The sequence below is a fragment of the Zootoca vivipara genome, chromosome 10 (assembly GCF_965207765.1).
Source record: "Zootoca vivipara chromosome 10, rZooViv2.hap1.1, whole genome shotgun sequence".
Classification (NCBI taxonomy): domain Eukaryota; kingdom Metazoa; phylum Chordata; class Lepidosauria; order Squamata; family Lacertidae; genus Zootoca; species Zootoca vivipara.
In genome coordinates, this window is record NC_142593.1 from 3,776,480 (window position 1) to 3,797,195 (window position 20,716).

Genomic DNA, 20,716 nt, shown 5'->3' on the forward strand with positions numbered 1-20,716 from the left:
CCATGATGGAATGAAGGTGGGATATAAAGGTAAGAAAATAAATAAATAAATAAGGGTGGGTGTTCCATCTCTGCTATTCCCTATCATCCTGTTCTGACAGTAATTTCTTCAGGGGGCTGGGAAGAGTCCTGCAAGCCCCACCCCATTATATTTATCCATGCTCTGAGCCACCTGCTCATCTGGAACCAAGAAAGCTTTTATATTCCTTTTATACTAATTAGGGGACTGCATCCCACCACCCCATCTCTTCTGCCATCAACCCACTTTATTTCTGATTGACAGCCAGAGAGCCCTTGAGAAGCCATCACTGGTAGGAAGGCTGACAGTGACTTACAACACACAGCCCTCTGTCACCTTAGGCAACAAATTCACTCCAAAAAGGAAACAGACTTTCTACTGTCATGAAAGTGATGAGGAAGATAAACACCTCACAAGCAAATCAGGATGAATGTAGGTTGTTTAACCTTCTTGCAAACAAATCAGAATGGAAGCTCAATAGAGACCTGGAATAATCTAATCTCTAAATAAGATTTGTGCAAGTAAATCAGGATGAATGCTTAATAAAAAGCTTTTCTGGAAGAGCCTCCAAAATCCACCAACATCACAACTTGAGATGTCCCATGTGATCTGCCCCACACCTATGTATGCTATACATTTCCAGAGTTGTGGGATAGTAACCAGGCCTTTTCAGGTGAAAAACAAAAACCTTCGGGAAAACAAGGAATCTTACACCAAACAATACCATAATTCAGTCTTTCTGAAATAACAACAAGGACTAGATCCACCTTTTAAAACAAGAAAAACCTTGCCATTTTGCATTGCAAGTTAATGGTATACATTCAGTGTGCTTTAACATCTTTATTTTTGACTAAAAATAAAATACCTTAGCAAAACAAAGAACACATTTAACTGGGTTTCTTTGTCCCCCTTTGGCTTGCGCTGTTTGCATTTGAGGAAATGTTTTGTACTCTGGCAAAGAACATTATCATACGACATTACTGGCGTTTATGCTGCTACTAAGCAACATTCTCCCTAAATCAACAGCAGTTCATCAACAACACACCACAACTGTATATTCAGGTGGGCACTTATTCACTCCCTCCCATTCCAAACTCCACACATCTGTCTTCTATCTGATAAATTACTTTTTAGCTTGTGTGTGTACAAATACTATTTATTAATCTACTCAGACGTGTCTAGAAAATGTGTCTATTTCCCCTTAAGTTAAAATGAAAATGAAAAACATTTCATCAAATGTTAGGAAGGGAAAATATTATTTCATACATTGAACTGTCTGGGGTAGGTTTTCCGCAGTTTTGCATGCTTTTCCTGTGCTGTTCACCTTGGCATTCACCCCAAATAGAGTGAATAAGCGGGAGAGAGAAGGGGTAGATGAGGAACTACTAGGACATCTCTGTGCAATTTGCAGTAGATCAACAAGGATTTATGACTCCCCATTGTTTAGCAACAGCAACTTATCTTTTTAAATAACAAATTAGACGCCTGAAATGAAGAAGCCTTGTAGAGAAAACCAACAATAGATTTTTGTGGGAAAGAACTGTGAACTCAAAAACTGAAAGCAAATTCCTGGGCTACAATAAACTCAAAAAGTTTTGAAATTCTCTGTGTTTATCAGCTCCCTTTCTCAGACCCTAATTTACAATTGACTTCAGATGGTGGATCTTGGCAGTTTCTAGGAAAGAAACAATGTAATCCCACAATATTGGCACCTACCCACATCCATGATATAGGACTAGAGACCTTGCAAGGGACTTTTTACATTTTCTTCTTTGAAGGGCATGTCAAGAAAGTGCAGATGATCTCTGGGGACACCTTGCTCAGAAGGATTCATTCTGAGAAAGAATACTTCCTCAGCAAGACCAGGCTGACTTGGCACTAGGAGTGTCAGGGAATTCTCATCAGAAATAGAAATCCCTCCCTTTCATTTATAGACTCTACCATACCTTTATAAACCATTCACTGGTATAGGCTGTGAAGCATTTTGTGCACCTAAGTTCAATAGGTGAAAATATATTTAAAATGCAACCATAATGAACATAAAGGGCACAATTTCTATATCTTGTTTGGTTTCAAAAAATCTGGTATTATTAATAAAGCAATATTATACACCTATTATTTGGTGGTGGTTATTGGAATTGGAGTGTATGGGGTGTTGGGGGAGGAGCTGGACACAGGCTGGACACATTGTGCTCCTTCTGGAGCAGTTTGTCCACCTCTGGTCCCCGCCCTCAGCATGTGACAGCAGCCACACCCAAGGAACGGTTTCAACTGGCTGGCTAAACCAGGTGAGAGGGAGCCCATTAGTCTCAAACCCTCAGTGACTTAGGGACTTTGCCTGCATTCAAAGACAGGTCACTTTGGTGCTGTTAATGCAGGTACGAGTATCTGCAGCCACAATAGATGCAGTGATCCTCCTGCAGTCTGACTTGTCTCTTGAAACAGACAGATGCCAACAATAAGATGGGAATCTCTTCAATACACTGCCGTTTTGGTGCAAAGTCACAACGGCAGCAGTTTCCATTTTCAGGAAGCTGCATGTGGGAGTCAAATACAAATTACTATATTAAAAACTAAGCTCCTTTAAAGTTGTAGAAACTGAATACCTGGAATAATTTATAAGCATACTCCTTTGCATTCGGAAGTAATTGCACCCTGAAATAAATGGGACCTAAGTTAGTCATCATTCATTTGAGACACATTAAGTTAAATTGGGACTCAGTGTTATTTACTCTTGGTTCAAATCAGTGCCACTTGTTCTGAGACTTTTGACTGCCAAGATTGTTCCCACTTCTTAAAAGGTAAAGGTAAAGGACCCCTGATGCTTAAGTCCAGTTGCAGACGACTCTGGGGTTGCGGCGCTCATCTCGCTTTACAGGCCGAGGGAGCCGCAGGGGCGTAGGAAGAGTGTCAGAAGTATGAGCAGGAGTCAGGCTCTGGGGCCTGTAGTGCTTTGCAGGACTGGGGCCTGCCTCAGCTTGTGCTGGAGAGGCAAGGAGTGGTCACTCAGGTGAGGCCACTTGATACCTCACTGCACCTGGTGGCAGGAGCTGGGAGGGATAAAGGCTCAGCATTTCCCTTCAGCTCTTGGCCACAGCAACGCTACCCCTGCCTGGTTGCCTCTGGCCTCTCGCTCCTTGGACCTTTGCCTTGCCGATGCCTTGCTCCTTGACCCTGCGATTGCCTGCTGCTGGACCCTCAGTCCTGCACCTGTTCCTGCTTCTACATCACCATCTTGCCTCTGGTCCTGACGTCCTCAGTCAGGGCTTCAATCGCCCGCCGAACGGACCATGACAAAGAGGCAGCACGATCTCTTGCAACTGCCCCCCACCCGTGCTGGGTGCCCTGACCCCACAGACGGCGGTCCCCGCCCCCAAAGCGTGCACCCCGCCCCTTTGGGCAGCACGCCCCACCCCCTCCCCCACCTGCTCTCCGCCACTGGAGAGCCAGCATTTGTCCACAGACAGTTTTTCTGGGTCATGTGGCCAGCATGACTAAGCCGCTTCTGGAGCAATGGGACACCGAAACCAGAGCAGCACACAGAAACCTTCTTACCTAAAGTTAATTCATTCTTCTCTTCGGCTTCTAATAAATTGTTCTAATATTTTGATAAGTTGCCTTATTTATGGGGTTTTAAACCATAATTAACTTTTATCTATATTAATTTTCCTTAAAGAATTACATAAGAAATGATTTTTAAATTTCAATCTACTTTAAGCAAATTTAGTAAAAGAGATTAGGTGTTACTGTAAATTGTTACTGCTCTTTGTGTTAAGCCTGCAGTATGCCTCGTTAGAAATGTTTTATACTGCTTGCTTACATTTTAATATTTTAGACATTGAAGTTATGTTTTAAAATGTTTTTATAGCGAATACACGGGAAGCTTAGAAATTCTTGAAATAAATGTGCTCATCAGATGCTATTACAATGATGATGACCTTTTGTCTCCCATTCTTATAAAACCCATATGCTCTCATCCAGTTACCATTGTTTCCAAAGGAACTAATTTCCTTTAAGTTGTGCTCAGGATCAAGGTGAAAAATCTGAATATTGTTGCAGCACTTAATCATGCGCATGATAAATTCAGTCAACGTGCACCTCTAGTGCAACATGCAGGAATACAGTGTTCCATATACAAAAAATATACTGGAAAATATGATGTGACATATTCTTTTGTTGAATTAAACTATTTTACCCTAGCTATGTTTTCAAACCTACATCGTTGGGAATAGATAATACCAATTTAAACACAGCTTTGGGAATAGATTTTTGTTTTGTTTTTGTCCTTCTCAATAGTTATACTTTCTGATTTATGGCATCTGACAGTTGATTACCCAAGTGAGTCCTGTATAAATGTACATTACGCATGCATCTTGACTCTTTGGAGGAACTAACTGTGTCAATATTAACCTGACCAAATTAAGAATAAGATGCCTCTTTTGTTCTTCACACTTCTCACATGGAGAGCACAATATGGCTTTTGTCAGAGGTGCTCCATCATTTTGGCTCAAGGAAACTGTCAGTACCGTTTGGGATCCGTTATTCATGGGCAGATATCCTGATGGGTCTAATGAAGCCTTTCTGCTGACAACTCATTTGCTAAAAATACCCAACCATCACAAAGTACAAATGAGGAATATATTTCTTTCCTCATTACTGTGTTTTTTCCCCGTCTCACAATTGGCAATTATGTCATGAACCCCAACGATCCTCAAGCTGGGATATGTTGAACTTCACTATGCAGTCTATATGTATTTATAGCCTCATCATATGTCATGGTCAGTATTTCTGTTTCTTTTTTCTTACTATGAACTTACTCACTGACAAACTTTATGACATCTTTTAAATTGCAACATAATAGGGTAAACACCAATGTTGTTGCACACATGCCGTGCCAACAGCCTGTGTGCCATTTGTTGAAAAAATTGAGCTAATTACTGCAAGCCCTCTCCTGGAAACATGAGTGGGCCATTTTTTAAATAAAAGTTTTCAGGTAATGTCATCAAAGAAAAATAAGAACACATATTTTTGTCACATTAATCATTGCATGCTCTCTCTTTCACACACACAGTATTGAACCTTGTGGAATTAGCAACATACATACATTGCACTCAGTATTCCATAAATTTACAACAGGCAGGCATCTTTCATTAAGAAAGTCATGAGAATTGGGCCAAGGAAGTATGAAGATTCCTAGACAATTTATTACCAATCCCATGAGTAGGATAAGTCACATACTGCTGCTTAGTGGATAATAACATTATATGTATGGAAGAAGAAGGTATCTCATATGTAGCCATTTTGCATATTAATGGAGAATCATAGAATCATAGAGTTGGAAGAGACCACAAGGGCCATCCAGTCCAACCCCCTGCCAAGCAGGAAACACCATCAACGCATTCTTGGCATATGGCTGTCAAGCCTCTGCTTAAAGACCTCCAAAGAAGGAGACTCCGCCACACTCCTTGGGAGCAAATTCCACTGTCGAACAGCTCTCACTGTCAGGAAGTTCTTCCTAATGTTTAGGTGGAAGCTTCTTTCTTGTAGTTTGAATCCATTGCTCCGTGTCCGCTTCTCTGGAGCAGCAGAAAACAACCTTTCACCCTCCTCTATATGACATCCTTTTATATATTTGAACATGGCTATCATATCACCCCTTAACCTTCTCTTCTCCAGGCTAAACATACCCAGCTCCCTAAGCCGTTCCTCATAAGGCATTGTTTCCAAGCCTTTGGCCATTTTGGTTGCCCTCTTCTGGACACGTTCCAGCTTGTAAGTATCCTTCTTGAACTGTGGTGCCCAGAACTGGACACAGTATTCCAGGTGAGGTCTGACCAGAGCAGAATACAGTGGTACTATTACTTCCCTTGATCTAGACACTATACTCCTATTGATGCAGCCCAGAATTGCATTGGCTTTTTTAGCTGCTGCATCACACTGTTGACTCATGTCAAGTTTGTGGTCTACCAGGACTCCTAGATCCTTTTCACATGCTCTCAAGCCAGGTGTCTCCCATCCTGTATTTGTGCCTTTCGTTTTTTTTGCCCAAGTGTAGTACTTTACATTTCTCCTTGTTAAAATACATCTTGTTTGCTTTGGCCCAGTTGTCTAATCTATTAAGGTCATTTTGAAGTGTGATTCTGTCCTCTGGGGTATTAGCCACCCCTCCCAATTTGGTGTCATCTGCAAACTTGCTCAGGATGCCCTCAAGCCCATCATCCAAGTCATTGATAAAGATGTTGAATAAGACTGGGCCCAAGACAGAACCCTGTGGCACCCCACTAGTCACTTCTCTCCAGGATGAAGAGGAGCCATTGATGAGCACCCTTTGGGTTCGGTCAGTCAGCCAGTTACAAATCCACTGAATGGTAGCATTGTGTAGCCCGCACTTTACCAGCTTCTTAACAAGAATATCATGGGGCACCTTGTCAAAGGCCTTGTCAAAGCCAAGTTGACATGCCACAGGTTGGCATTCTGTCTGTCTCAGGAGACAATGGAGGCGTGCACCTTTGGGGCTGTAGTCAAACTGTTATAGCACATGCTGTGGCTGTAGAGTTGCAGCTGGGGCAGCTAGTTGAGCCTAGGACTTGCCAATCAGAAGGTGGGCGGTTCGAATCCCTGCAACAAGGTGAGCTCCCGTTGCTCGGTACCTGCTCCTGCCAACAAGCAGTTCGAAAGCACATCAAAGTGCAAGTAGATAAATAGGGACCGCTCCGGCGGGAAGGTAAACGGCGTTTCCATGTGCTGCTCTAGTTTGCCAGAAGCGGCTTAGTCATGCTGGCCCCATGACCCAGAAGCTGTCTGCGGACAAACGCCAGCTCCCTCGGCCAGTAAAGCGAGATGAGTGCCGCAACTCCAGAGTCGTCCGCGACTGGACTTAACGATCAGGGGTCCCTTTACCTAAGTGAGCCTATCTGATCTTTACTGGGGCTGGATCTACACAGATATAAAAATGCTATTAAAATGCTATAAAAAACCCTAAATCATATAATTTGGCATCTGAATGATTGATATTAGTAACTGTACTATATTATAATTTGGCATTGTTATAATGAGGCTATTATTGGATTATTGTAATTGAAAACTAATAAAAATATTATGAAAACAAAAAATGCTATAAAAAAGTTCAGCTCCCAATAGAAATTTTCATTGACTTCAGATGCTGCTCTACAGCGCCATCTTGTGTCACATTTTTATAATGCATTTATAATGTTATATAACCATTGCCTGATTGGGATCCAGTAACCTGCCCTGAAGTTGAAACTCTTATACTGTATTTGTAAATGTTTAGACAAGCGCTAGAGAAATTTCATGTATATCATAGTGCAAGGAGATTTTATACTCACATTATATATTAAATTGATTCCAGGCCTTTTATGTGAAAACACCCTTATACAATAAATGAAAATGTATGACGGGGGGGGGGGGATGTCAATAACCCATTTGTTTTCCACAACATAAAAGGCAGATACACAGTTTTTCTGTTGTCAGAAATAGGCATCAGGAACGTCCTGAAGTGATAAAGTACAATCGTCTCATGAATACCCAAAGCTGATTCAGAAAACCTTCCGAAATAAGAAGTGGTGTGGTCTACTTTTATGGGGACCATAAAGGTTCACATTCTTATTACTTTGAACTCACTGAAGCACAGAACTGCCATTTGAGCTTTTGGTTGTTTGCATTCAACGGCACTTTTAAAAGTTATTTCAACAGATCCATGAGCCCCACCTACACTCATGCAAAATTACCGTAGCAGTAGAACATGAGATATTTGATATTAGACTTAGATGAGAAAGCACATCCTGGCAAAATGCCTTTGGCTTTTCTGCAGGTAATAGAGCACTAAACTGTGCAGAAAAACGACCTTCCTACTTACTGACCAAGAGCTGTCTATTCTAATAAAATCGTCTCAGGTGTAAATTTATATTCAGTAATTTGAACCATGCAGTATAAGTCTCATGCAAACATGGTAATACGAAAACACATTTCTTGCTGTCAAGAAAATGTCTAGCAAAATTAATCAACCATTCAACCATTCAGGCTCTTTGCATACCCTTTTGTCAAAGAGGGAACGCTAAGAGATTTCTTTCCTCTTCCGTGCACTCATTGTAATAGATTGTAGAATCCATCAAGCCTGTGTTGATTTATTGAACTGTCTCTTAGCACAGCAGTAGAACTACAGCAAATGAACTGATATTATCTCCAAAAAAGTAATGATCCAACAGTATCTGCTGTCTTTAATTCACTCCAACTTCAGATTATAGATTTCTTAAAGGACCTGACTTGTATGCATCCACAAACAACTCAACATCAGGAAAGATTGTGAAAATTCTACATTCTCATAATGCAGCCTTATTGACAGTAAGAGTGAGGAACCTCAGACCCAGGGGCCGAATGTAACCTTCCAGATCTCTAGCCCTCAGAACTGTCCCCAAGCCACACCTATCTCTCCAGGCCCTACTCTGCACCGTGGCCCTACTCTGTCATTTTGCCTGGCTGGAATGTGTCCTTGATCTCCCTCTTGCTTGCCTAGATAGATGTTGTGTGTGCATGCAGAAGAAACTGGATTTTGTACAGCTAGAATGTAGCCTACTCTTCAAAAGCGAGAGCCACATCCACTGCTCTGCCTACTTTTGCTTCCAGTTCAGATGTTAACCGCCCTGAGACTTCCAGGTATAGGGCGGTATATAAATTCAATTAATGATGATGATGTTTTACCAATAATGTTTAAGGGTTGAAGCCTATACACTTACCTGAGAGTACGTTCCACTGAATTCAGTGGGATGCACTTCTGAGTAGACATGGATAGCAGTCATCATTTTTCTCAACTTTTTTTTTTTTTGGTATACTGACCTCCCTGCTGCACCAAGGATTCCTAGCCCAAGCTGCTTCAGGTTGTAGTGGACGTTTTCCTGGAGACACCTGGTTTGGCTGTCCTAAGGGATTTTAACATCCATGCTGACACAACCTTACATGAGGCCACTCAGGACTTCATGGAAAGCATGGCCTCCACGGGGCTGTCCCTGAATAAGTTTGGCCCAACTTATAGTCGCAGACATGCCTTAGACCTGGTGTTCACCTCTATGGACATGGGTAACCTGACACTAAGTAAAAGTGTCTGATTGGTTTCTGATTGTGCAGGCACACCAGAAACAATAGCAGAAGCCGTGCCAGATGTTCAGCTTCCAAACAAAGTTTGAAAACTGGAACACTCACTTCCGGTTTTTTATTGTTTGGGAGCCAGAACGTTTGACTCCCAAGGCGTTCAGGAGCTGAGGTACGACTGTACTGTTTTGGGGGGGACAGAAGGCAGGCAGGTGTGGGTGACTCCCTGGTCCTGAATGGGGTAACTGTGCCCATGAAAGACCAGATGTGCAGCCTGGGAGTCATTTTGGACTCATAGCTGTCCATGGAGGGGCAGGTCAATTCTGTGTCCAGAGAAGCTGTCCACTGTCTCCATCTGGTACACCGGCTGAGCCAATAACTGCCCATGGACAGAGTGCTGGATGCTCTAGTTATCTCCTGCTTGGTACTGCAATGCGCTCTATGTGGTGACTCGGAACTGCAAATAATCCATAATGCAGCAGCTAGACTAGTGACCTGGAGTGGTCACCAGGACCATATAACACTGGTTCTAAAGGATCTTCATTGGCTCCCAGTGTGTTTCTGAGCACAATTCAAAGTGTTGGTGCTGACCTTTAAAGCCCTAAATGGCCTCGGCTCAGTATACCTGAAGATCATCTCCACCCCCATTGCTCAGCCTTCCCATCGCTCCACCCCCATCACTCACTGAGGTCCTCCTCTGAGGGTCTTCTGCCGGTTCCCTCACTGCAAGAAGCAAAGTTACAGGGAACCAGGCAGAGGGCCTTCTCCGTAATGGCACCCTCCCTTCAGATGTCAAGGAGATAACGAACTATACAACTTTTAGAAGACAGCTGAAGGCAGCCCTGATTTAGGAAGTTTTTAATGTTTGATGTTTTATTATGTTTAATATATGTTGTAAGCCGCCCAAAGTGGCTGGGGAGACCCAGCCAGATGGGCAGGGCATAAATAAAATTGTTGTTGTTAAAATAAATCCTTTCCATCTTGCAGCTCTGTAATTTTATATCTAAACAACCATGGGTTTTTCCCATTTTCACATACAGCTGTAGTAAGACTCCATTTGTGTGTATTTTGAAATACCATGCATATAGTGGGTATTTATGGTTTAAAGGATGCAGAATGCCAAGCAATCCACAGCACTGTTTAAGTGTGGATTTTATCCCTAAGCAGCATCCGCTGAAACCTACAGAGCAGCCCATTCATCACTCACCAGCTTTGTATTTTTCTTCATAAAGATATATGACCTTTGCCCATTAGATTTCATTAGCAGGGCACCATACAAGGCTCCTTCGCAGATGACAGGCTAGAGAGCTAAACATCCTCGCCTGGAGGGTTTGTGGGAACAAGCCCATCTTCAATCCTTGTCCCTGGGAGGCACTTTTAACACCTGCCAACCACAGCACTATCATCAGAAAAACATTTACAGATTTATCTTCAGGCTGGTGATTATAAGAGATAATTTGTTTGGAGTATGGATAAAGTTGGTCTAGCATAAACAAACTAGATGCTCAAATTACATGACGAACATCATTAACTATTGATTTAACCACTGCCGATCTGAAAGAGAAGAGACATTAGCTCAAAATGATAGGTTGTTTTAACTAAACTGTATTAGTCACAAATAGGAGTAAATTGTAGCTTGAGCATTTTATCTTTTCTGATTACATAGCAATTTATACTATGTTCATAATATATTGATAGTTATACATAACTATGATCTGTACATTCATAAATGTACATACAAATATTCCCATATTTATAGTCATTTCTATGCCAAAACTTCTGTCAGTCCATCCATGGATGCTATCAGTTATAACTCTGTAACATTACTTAGCAGACGTTAGCTAATTCCAAGTTAAGCATCAAATGCTTTATCCCTCCCCCACCACCATAATGCAATATGCTTTATTTTAAGGTTGAATTTAATGTTTGTAAATATTCAGAATTCATATTCTGTTCTACCAGAATGAGAACTTTTGAAGTATTAGTCACATTGGATTTTAAATGTGAAAATTTGTAATGCAGACATTTCTGCTTTGATTCTGGCAATTTCAAATATTTAAATCTTATAAAGGACAAATCATCCATATAGATTAATTAACACAGCATGGTATGTTTCGAATTTTGTCAGACACTATTTGTCATTGAACGTTATATGTCAAATATGGTAAGATTTCTAAAGATACCGTTAACAGGAGGCCACCTATGAAATGCTAACTAATGCTAGACACTACTGTATGGCAAGCAACCCATCAAACAATAGTCACAGTTGCACATCACAGTAGATGAAGGTTTAGCATGATGTGCAAAAGATAGAAGAAGCCCAAGTGAGCCTCAGTACTGCTTGTTCCTCCCTTCCTGACAGATCAGAAGAGGATTTCAGCTGTATTTAGTTTTGCTTTCCCTGAATCTGTTTATCATGTTCTCCACTCCAGAGTGGGGATTTGTGCATTTTGTGTATTTTGAACTTGATCAGGTAAATGTGTGCTTGTAAAGGATATTATTTATGATATATCATGTGAGTGTTTCTCAAATGTTATCACCTCTGATTAAAATGGGTACACTTTTTCAGTTTCAGGTTCACAGGGGGCAAAAGCCCCCATCATGTATGCATTATGTAAAGGACATCACACCTAGAGCAGCTCCACTGCTGCCCTGCTACCAAAGTGATATAGTACCAGCATCTTACCTCTCCCCTGGGCTCTCTTTTATATGTTCTCCTCACAAATTAGGCATATTCTCTGGCATGTTTTAATCCCAGCCAAACCAACAATTCCCCCATACCTCACAGCAGTAGGACCATAAAGTGTTTTGCAATTGTGCCCATTTAACTATGTAGTTAGCACCAAACTATATGCGATGTTTGAGCGGTGCAAGCTCTTTCTTTCAAAAATTGCCAGCACCAGGATCTGATCCAGGTAGGAAACCTAGTGTAGGGGTCGCTGGGTGTTAATTCTTTGCCTTCTGCTGTAGTCCTGATCCAGAGCAGGGAAATCGTGTGTGTGCCTGCAATTTGCATTGAGAAAAAGCTGCCACTCATTCCAGGAGGAGCTCTCCCTGCCCACTACGCTAATTACAGATGTAGAGGTCTCCATTCCCCACACGGGGATCCTCAACTGCTTTGGGGGTCCCATACTGGCAATATATGAATGAAAAGGCTTGCAATCAGAGGTAAATGATTTAGTTTGGACCTCAGTGTCAGGACTTCACCACCCCCAAAATACAATACGCACAAACATTAAAAAATGCTGCCATAAATGAACAAAATAAATAAAAGTTGTACTTCATCCATCTGATTGGGTTGCCCCAGCCACTCTGGGCAGCTTCCAACAGATATAAACACATAATAAAGCACAAACATTAAAAACTTCCCTATACAGGGTTGCCTTCCTATGTCTTCTAAAAGTTGCAGTTATTTGTCTCCTTGGTATCTGATGGGAGGGTGTTCCACTTTCTTAATAATGTGGAATTAATAACACTGAAACCTCTCTTCACAGGTTTAGGCTGAACTAGGTTGCAATTCATACACACACCCCAGCAGCGAAAAGCTCCTTCTGTCTTCAGCACCCCTCACAAAGCAGTACAGTTCCTGATGAAATATTTAATCTTTAGTTTCAGCTGGACTGAAAAAGTGCCTTAATTTGCACCTTTTCTGCACATTTCAGATTTTCTAATCTGGATTTATATGTATTAGGGACCAAAATCAGACCAACTGTTTCACACCAGAGCATAAAATATAAAACAACTGTTTTAATCATCCTTTGTAATTCTGCTGGTGTTTTGCAAAGGATGCTAATAAGCACTCGTGGTTATGTGAGTAGTGAGATGCCTTTAGCAACTCATTTGTTAAACAGTCAGTTCCTTCAGAGGATATGTTCAGAGTCATTATAGGAAAAATGCAGATGCCCATTCTGACAGAAACTTGGTAGTTCATGCTGGACATTTAGCAACTGCATATACATCTTTGCTCCGTAATGAAAGCAGGCAAGACAGAAATTTACCATGGCTGATTCACTCAATGTTTCTGTTGGAGTGTATGTGTAGAATCTAGGACCACTCCTTCTAACAGGGAACTCGGGTAGTGAGAGTCAACAGAAATAAAGCCAAGATGAGGCTAGTAAGAAACAAGAGAGAGGTATCTGCATGCTTAGGGGAACACTAAGGTCTGTAGACATATAAATGCAACCCTACCCACCCCAAAAGCAGCTCACTGAGGGCCGAGCGTGCTCAGTAGGTTGAATGTGAGAAACACAGAAGAATGTGGGGTTAGGATAACGGAATACTCCTATTAGTTTACATTGCAGCATTGGGTTGCCAGTCCCACTTGTATAGTACTGTTTCCCAAGAGATGCAGGAATTTCAGAAGTGGAGCAGCAGTCAACACAGAAATTGTTGGCCCAACATCTCATGGCCAGTTCAGATTCCAAAACTGTATGTGTAACCTTAAGGGTTTTTTTTTTGTCCTAACATGCATAACTTTACACTTATGCATGAATCTCATTTGCCATATTGTGGTTATTTAGCCACTGGATCCAGTCACCCATTTGGACATATCCTTTTTAAAACTCTTTGTTGTTTCCTTGGATTTTCAGTCACCTGAATACATTGGTGCCATCAGCAAACTCCTAAACTTGTTTCATTTCCTACTCAAATTCTGAGGTTCATTACTGGATCCTTTAGAATTATGGATTGTTTTAGAAGTGTGTTGCTTCAGTGGCAGATGAAGAATTAGTTTTTGTTCTTGACATCAATGTATGTGTGATGTGTATGAAATGTTTGTATGGACATGTTTGTACTTCGCCGGCTCTTGAAATTACCTCCGTGTGTGAGTAATGCATCTATACGTTTAGAACTGAAGATCCCTTCACTAGAGACCCTTCTATGGAAACGAACCTTCAACTACTGGCTAATTCTCTGGCATAGATTACCAAGCCACTATCTTGTCCAGTGTTTCTGGCGTGACGAATTTGCAAGCTTTTGGACCAGCAAAATCCACGCCAAACTCTTGCTCTTTGGAATCTCCCCTGCAGACTCCCTAAAATTAGATCTTGTTCCAGCAAAAAGACTTATCAACCAAAGACTGGACGACATTGAGTTACAACGTAATTCCACGTTGGGTGGGGTGGGGTGGGGGGGTCTGTTCACCTCGGAACATGGGCATTACTCCAATACACCATATTCCAACATATCTATCCTCCCTTTCCACTGCTTCCCACCAATTTGCGTTTATTAAAGCAAGGTTTAATGAGTTTCCCTCCAATGTTTTAAGACATAGATTCTCCAAGGGTCTAGTTTCTGCTTTATGCGCTTGCGACAATAAGTCGACGGAATCCCTCCATCATATAATTTTTATATGTCCGTTGCACAGAGATGCTCGGGCAAACCTACTAAGAAATTGGTTGGTTCGCCAGTAGAGTCACACCTTGCCCTAATCCTGCAAGACAATGATCCTCATACAACCTTGCAAGTGGCAAGGTTTTTAAACTCTCTTCTGTCCCAAAAAAGGCAAATTGGTCAGTTATACGACTATTAAAGGCTTCTGTTATCCGTCCGACTGTTGCCTTAATATTCCTGTGTTTATGGTTATTTTTTATGGCCATGGTACGGTCTTCTGTGGTTGCGTTCCTTGTGAATTTTGTGTTTTTATGCTTTATGCTCTGTGCTTTTATGCTTTATGTTTTTATGTTGATATGGGCTTATAGCCGCAATAAACTTTGAACTGAACTCTGGTCATGCAAATACAATTGTATGAATCTGAACTACAGATATTTTTCACAATATGAAAAACAAAAATCAACTGAACAGAAGCAAGCACTGTTTCAAAAGGGATTAATCTCACACATGGCAATGGTTTTTCCCTTGAGAAACTCATAATAAAATTTAAAAATAATGACAGTCTGGGGCTGTCGTTTCTCCCCCCTGAATACCAAACCTATGCTCAGGAGTTCCACTGAAGAGTGTGGAAAATAATGGGCGTCATTGTCTCTTTCCCTATGGCTGTGACCCAACTTCTTCATCTGCCCCAGCTGCAACAAAACTCTCTCCTGTATCAGCTCCTACAGCCACAGCAGGCAATGTAACTTTCCAACCGCTTGCCTTTGCCCCCAAAGGCACACTCCTCCATTGTCTCCTGAGACAGACAGAAGCCAACCAACCAATGATAATGAAGGTGGTGGTGGTTTTTCATGTGTTCTGAATGCTATTGTGTGTTTTTTGAATGTTTTAAACTGTTTTTAGAATGCTTTAAAAATTAAAATTATTGAGAGGTTTGCCACCCTAGGAACCTTCAGGACAAAGGATGGCATATAATATGAATTAATAATAACCATGATCATCAACAACAATAATAATAATACATTCTTAGTTGTACTTGTTGTTTAGAAAAATAACTTAGCTACCTCCCTGTTCACTCTGACTACAAATCAGTTATGAATAAAATATAAATTAAATTAACAAAACTCTCTGTTGTACTTCATGCAAATATTTCACTTAATTTATTTTTTTTAAAAAAATCAACACTTAAAAAAATTAACTGAATACACTACAGCAAAAATCAAAATCCCTTTCCCTCTCAGTCCTGACTACATTTACTTGAAAGTAAATTCCACTGAAACCAAAGGCATATAAAAGATTGGTGTACCAGTGTGAAAAATTAAAGAAATAAATCTATTTTAGACAATTATACCCACCAGATGGCGATCTTGGAACATCAATAACTACTACATATCAAGAAAGCCTTTGTTTTTCTCGTGGGATTAAATTTAACATTGATTCCAGTATTTGACTTGATCCTACAAGAGAAACATGCCAGCAAAATATTTTCTACATGCACATTTTTTAAAAATGCATTTGAAGGCAGGGTGAAAACTCTGCTTTCATTCCCTGAAGACAGCTGCAATTTTGCATATTTCAATGAGCCTTTTACAAGGATGGGGAAATTCTACCAGAGAGCTGGAGCCTCTCTCTGATTGGCTACCAAGACAGCCAGCCAGAGGGGGGTGGAGCCAGCTCTTTGGGCAAGAGAATAAAGGGAGGAGCCGTTTCTAAGGGAGTTCAATAGGGCTTGGTTTGAGTTGAGACATAGGGCTCAGGTTGAGACAAACCTGTAAGTACCTTACCTCCCCAATGGCAAATTTAACTAACCTTGAAATACCAAAACAGTGAAGAGCTTTCACTCTTGCCAGAATCTCCCTTCAGCTGTCCAGAAAGGCCGTTTCAGGGATACACCTTATGAGGAGAGAAAATGCCCTTGTGGCTCTGGGCATGTTTTTCTCCACAGACAGCATTACACAAACATACCTGATAGGTTTATCCTGCCAATAATACACAAATTTCCAGGACACACAGGGCAACTCTATATCTCCTCACTGCTCCAAGATATAAATCCTGATACAACATACTCAGTTGCCAGATATTGTGCTGCTATGATTCAGGGGCGTACCCAGAATCAAAACTGGGGGGCAGGGGGCGGGGGCAAGGCATGGGAGGGGAGGGGCCACAAAGTGGGAACATGGGTGGGGCTATGGAGCCCAGGTGAAACTGACTCCGGTCTCACCTAGGTGCCGCGAAGCTTTTTTTCCTAGGCGCCGGTCTCCCTGGCTGCGCAGAAGGAGATGCTTTCCTGGCCCAGTGATCGGGATGGGTATTTAGCTGCTATTAGTGGAGTTAGACCACAGCACATGCATTGCATACTGAAAGCCTCAGGTTCAATCATTGGCATCTCTAGTTAAAAGGGTCAGGGAGCAGATGATGGGAAAGACTTCTGCCTAAGACCCTAGAGAGCTAACACCAGTCAGAAGAGACACAAATTGTCTAACCTATCTGCGCCATATATTTAAAGCAGTATCATAATATTTTAAGCAGTCATGGCTTCCTCCAAAGTCTCTTGGGAGTTGTAGTTTGTTAAGGGTGCTGAGAGTTGTTAAGGTAAAGGTAAAGGGGCCCCTGACCATCAGGTCCAGTCGTGTCCGACTCTGGGGTTGCGGCGCTCATCTCGCTCTATAGGCCGAGGGAGCCAGCGTTTGTCCGCAGACAGCTTCCGGGTCATGTGGCCAGCATGACAAAGCTGCTTCTGGCGAACCAGAGCAGCACACGGAAACGCTGTTTACCTTCCCGCCGGAGCGGTCCCTATTTATCTACTTGCACTTTAATGTGCTTTCGAACTGCTAGGTGGGCAGGAGCTGGGACCAAGCAACGGGCGCTCACCCCGTTGCAGGGATTCGAACCGCTGACCTTCCGATCAGCAAGCCCTAGACTCTGTGGATTAACCCACAGCGCCACCTGGGTCCCTTATCTGCCATATATTTAAAGCAGTATCATAATATTTTAAGCAGTCATGGCTTCCTCCAAAGTCTCTTGGGAGTTGTAGTTTGTTAAGGGTGCTGAGAGTTGTTAAAAGACCCTTATTCCATCACAGAACTATAATTTCCTGAGGGTTTAACATCCAATCCCTGTTCCAGAGGAACTCTGAGAACTGGAATTCTGAGGGGAACAACACTCAGTACTCTTAAAAAAAACAACTACAGTTCCCAGGATGCTGTGGGAGAAACCATGACTGTTGAAAGTGGTAAGATATAAATGTATAGTGCTGATAGGAAGTTGCCTTGGGCCCTGTGTTGCAGTGCTTAACTGGTCCTGCTTTTGAATTACACTGAAGTGAGTATCATTTCTCTCCATTTCTCTCATCTCTAACGACTTGTGAGAGTACAGCAACCCCATTATTTCTAGATGGTGAATGTGAGTCTCACCAAGAGTAATTAAGTTGCTGGATTGGGGTAGAGGCAGTGAAATGTAGTCAGGAACAGAAGTGGTCACTGTTGCTTCAATCCAAGAACAGAGAGACAACTGAAGTGTGTGAGATATCATTCATTAGGTGTCATGAGTTGGCCCATTCAAAATACAGGAGTACTTATCTCAAAATATATAATGAGTAATAGTCTATTAATAACGTCTTCTGTAAACTAAGTAACATTTTGCTAAAATCTTTAGGAAGAAAAGCCTTTCAGAGCAAATGATGCATCAAATTCAAACAGGCCATCAAGATTGCTAATGGATTTTAATAGCAGCTATTACAGCATAATGGTGCTTTCCCAACAGCTATTTGTTTATAAAAATTTCAGTTTACAAGACCTTATGTCCAATCCCAGGAGACAGCCCTCAATCATTTATAATCATTTGGTTCAACCTACAAATAAATGCTGCATCATTCATGTAGGTTTGCCAGATTGGCAACCCAAAGAATTGGTTTGTCTTTCCGTCTCATGATGCGGTGGGAGGTGTGGTTAGTGAGCTGGGGCAGGAAGCAGCCCATGCCCACTGATGACAGTGGGAACCTGTGCCCTTATCAGAGGCATCAGAGCCAGTGGGGAGCAGGATCCCATAAACCACCCAGAGAACTTCTGTTACAGTGCAGCCTATAAACCAGCCTTCCCAAACCTTGTGCCCTCCAGATGTTTTCAACTACAACACCCATCACCACTGACTTGTAGCTATGCTGCCTGTGGTGGATTGGAGTTGTAACCCACAGCTTCCAGAGGGCATCAGGTTGGGGAAGGCGACAAGAAACAGAATAAATGAAATGCTGCATAGAAGTGCAACTGCTGACTGGCTAGAAGGCCTTGCTCACATGGACCCTGCTGTCAGAGGGAGGGAGATACAAAGCACTTCTGGTCAATTAGCAGCTGTGTGCCTTAAGGACACGGATCCAGCAGTCTTCTGCCTCTAACTGCCTTATGCCATCTTCTTTAACAGTTATGGGGCTGCCTCAGGCTCTGGCTGCACACACACCATTCTTTTAAAGCACATTTCCCTGCCCAAAGAATCCTGAGAACCGTAGGTTACTCCTTACAGAGCTACAGCACCCTTAACAGACCACACTTCCCAAGATTCTTTCAGGGAGGAAATATATGGTGTGTACACAACCGCAGTCCCAACTCAGTGGCAGTGGTCCAGTATGCCTTGCTGGGCACATCTGCCATTGCATCAGAACACTCAAAGCAGCAATGGCTAGCCTGGGCTGTCCAGGTGGTGTTGCCTTCCAACTTCCTTCAGCCCCACCTAGAATGGCCAAAAGCCAGGAATGATGGGGAAAGACAGGTGCAAGTGAGCCACCGCTGATTTAAAGGAAATCCTCCAGGCTGCCAGAATTAAAATTTTTAGAGGGATTTTTTTAAAATCTACATATACTCTTTGAAAGGCAAAATTATTTTGTCTGAACTAGTTTTCAATAAGTGTGTGGGTGTGTACACCCACACTCACACAAATACACAGGGGTAAATAACAAAACAGATATTCCTGGACAACAGAACCCTCTGTAAATAGAAAATTTTAAAATGCAAAATACTTGTATCAAAATAACCAAGGACCAGCACCTAGGATTTTGTTTGTTTTTGTTTTGGGGGGTGTATGGGGTGTGATTCAGTGTTGTTGTTTTTACCTATTTGGGAAGTTGACCTTTTTGCTTTTTCTTGAGTGGGTTTGCCTGTTTGTGGGGTCTGTACTCAATTTCTTAAACAAGCTATGGAAATTTGTGACTAGGCAGCCCCCACAAGAGACAATATGTGCTAGTGCCCATGATAGTTAGCCAAACATTTCCCTGGTCTTGAAAAGTTTGGGGACCTTGAAAATATTGCTGCACTGAGGCTTTTAGAATTGATCTAATCTCACTGGATGATGTGATTTTACTTTTAGAACTGGAGCTCCTGGCCACTAGGTGGCCATAACTTTCCACAGAAACAGCAACATTTCAAGAGAATATGTTTGTTAAGGTTTTGTTTATGCCACACAGTAGTCATTTTGTGTTTTCACAGTACAGAAATGCATTCTTATTTTCAAGTCACCTAGTCCTTATGTTAAAAGGTCTGTGCGGAAAATCTGTTGCATTTGTGCAAAATGTCAGTTTCTGGCAATAAAATCATGAAGCAAACATAATGAAGGCAGAGAAGAGGCCTGGATGCAGTAGGATGAAGAAGTTGTGAACCTATTCCTTTCCCTAACTTTTTAAATAGCAAAACCAGTCTAATGCAAAGGTTAGCATATCAAATTAAGACCAGAAAGGATGAGGTCCAAATCCCCACTGAGCCATGAAGCTTATTGGATGACCTTAGGGTTAGTCCCTAATTCTTAGCCTAACCTACCTTTGTAAAGATAAAGGAGAGAAACATGTACATCACTCTGAGCTCCTTAGAGAAAGGATGGGATAAAAGAATATGAACAAACATAAATGAACTTTCAATGGATAAAAGAATTAAATAAAGCATTGGTAAGTAAGCATATACCAATGTGTCCAAACTGTGAAAAGCAGATTTTTCTATGACAGAATGCATGTTCAACTGCCATGCCCTCTCCTACTTCCTATATCGTCCCCTTTCTTGCTCAAGATTGGCATTGCTAATCTTGTTCATAATGACAGAAATGGCCACCATTGCTTCTTATGCCAGCTGAGCACAGCAATCACAAAAATGTTTGTAAAGCAAAAATGCCAGCCCTGAGTACCATAGGCATACAGTAGTCCATTTGTTTATATACTTTGTTTCTACAAATGCATCTTTCCTCAGATTGTTCAATGGTAATGCCAATAGATGGGTGGGAAAAAATC

General features: G+C 41.8%; 1 protein-coding gene across 13 annotated transcripts in view; it reads right to left on the bottom strand.

Annotated features, from left to right (window-relative positions):
• PRUNE2 (prune homolog 2 with BCH domain) overlaps positions 1-20,716 on the bottom strand; it is a 138,693-nt gene that overhangs the window by 59,789 nt on the left and 58,188 nt on the right. The gene's annotated exons all lie outside the window — the stretch shown is intronic.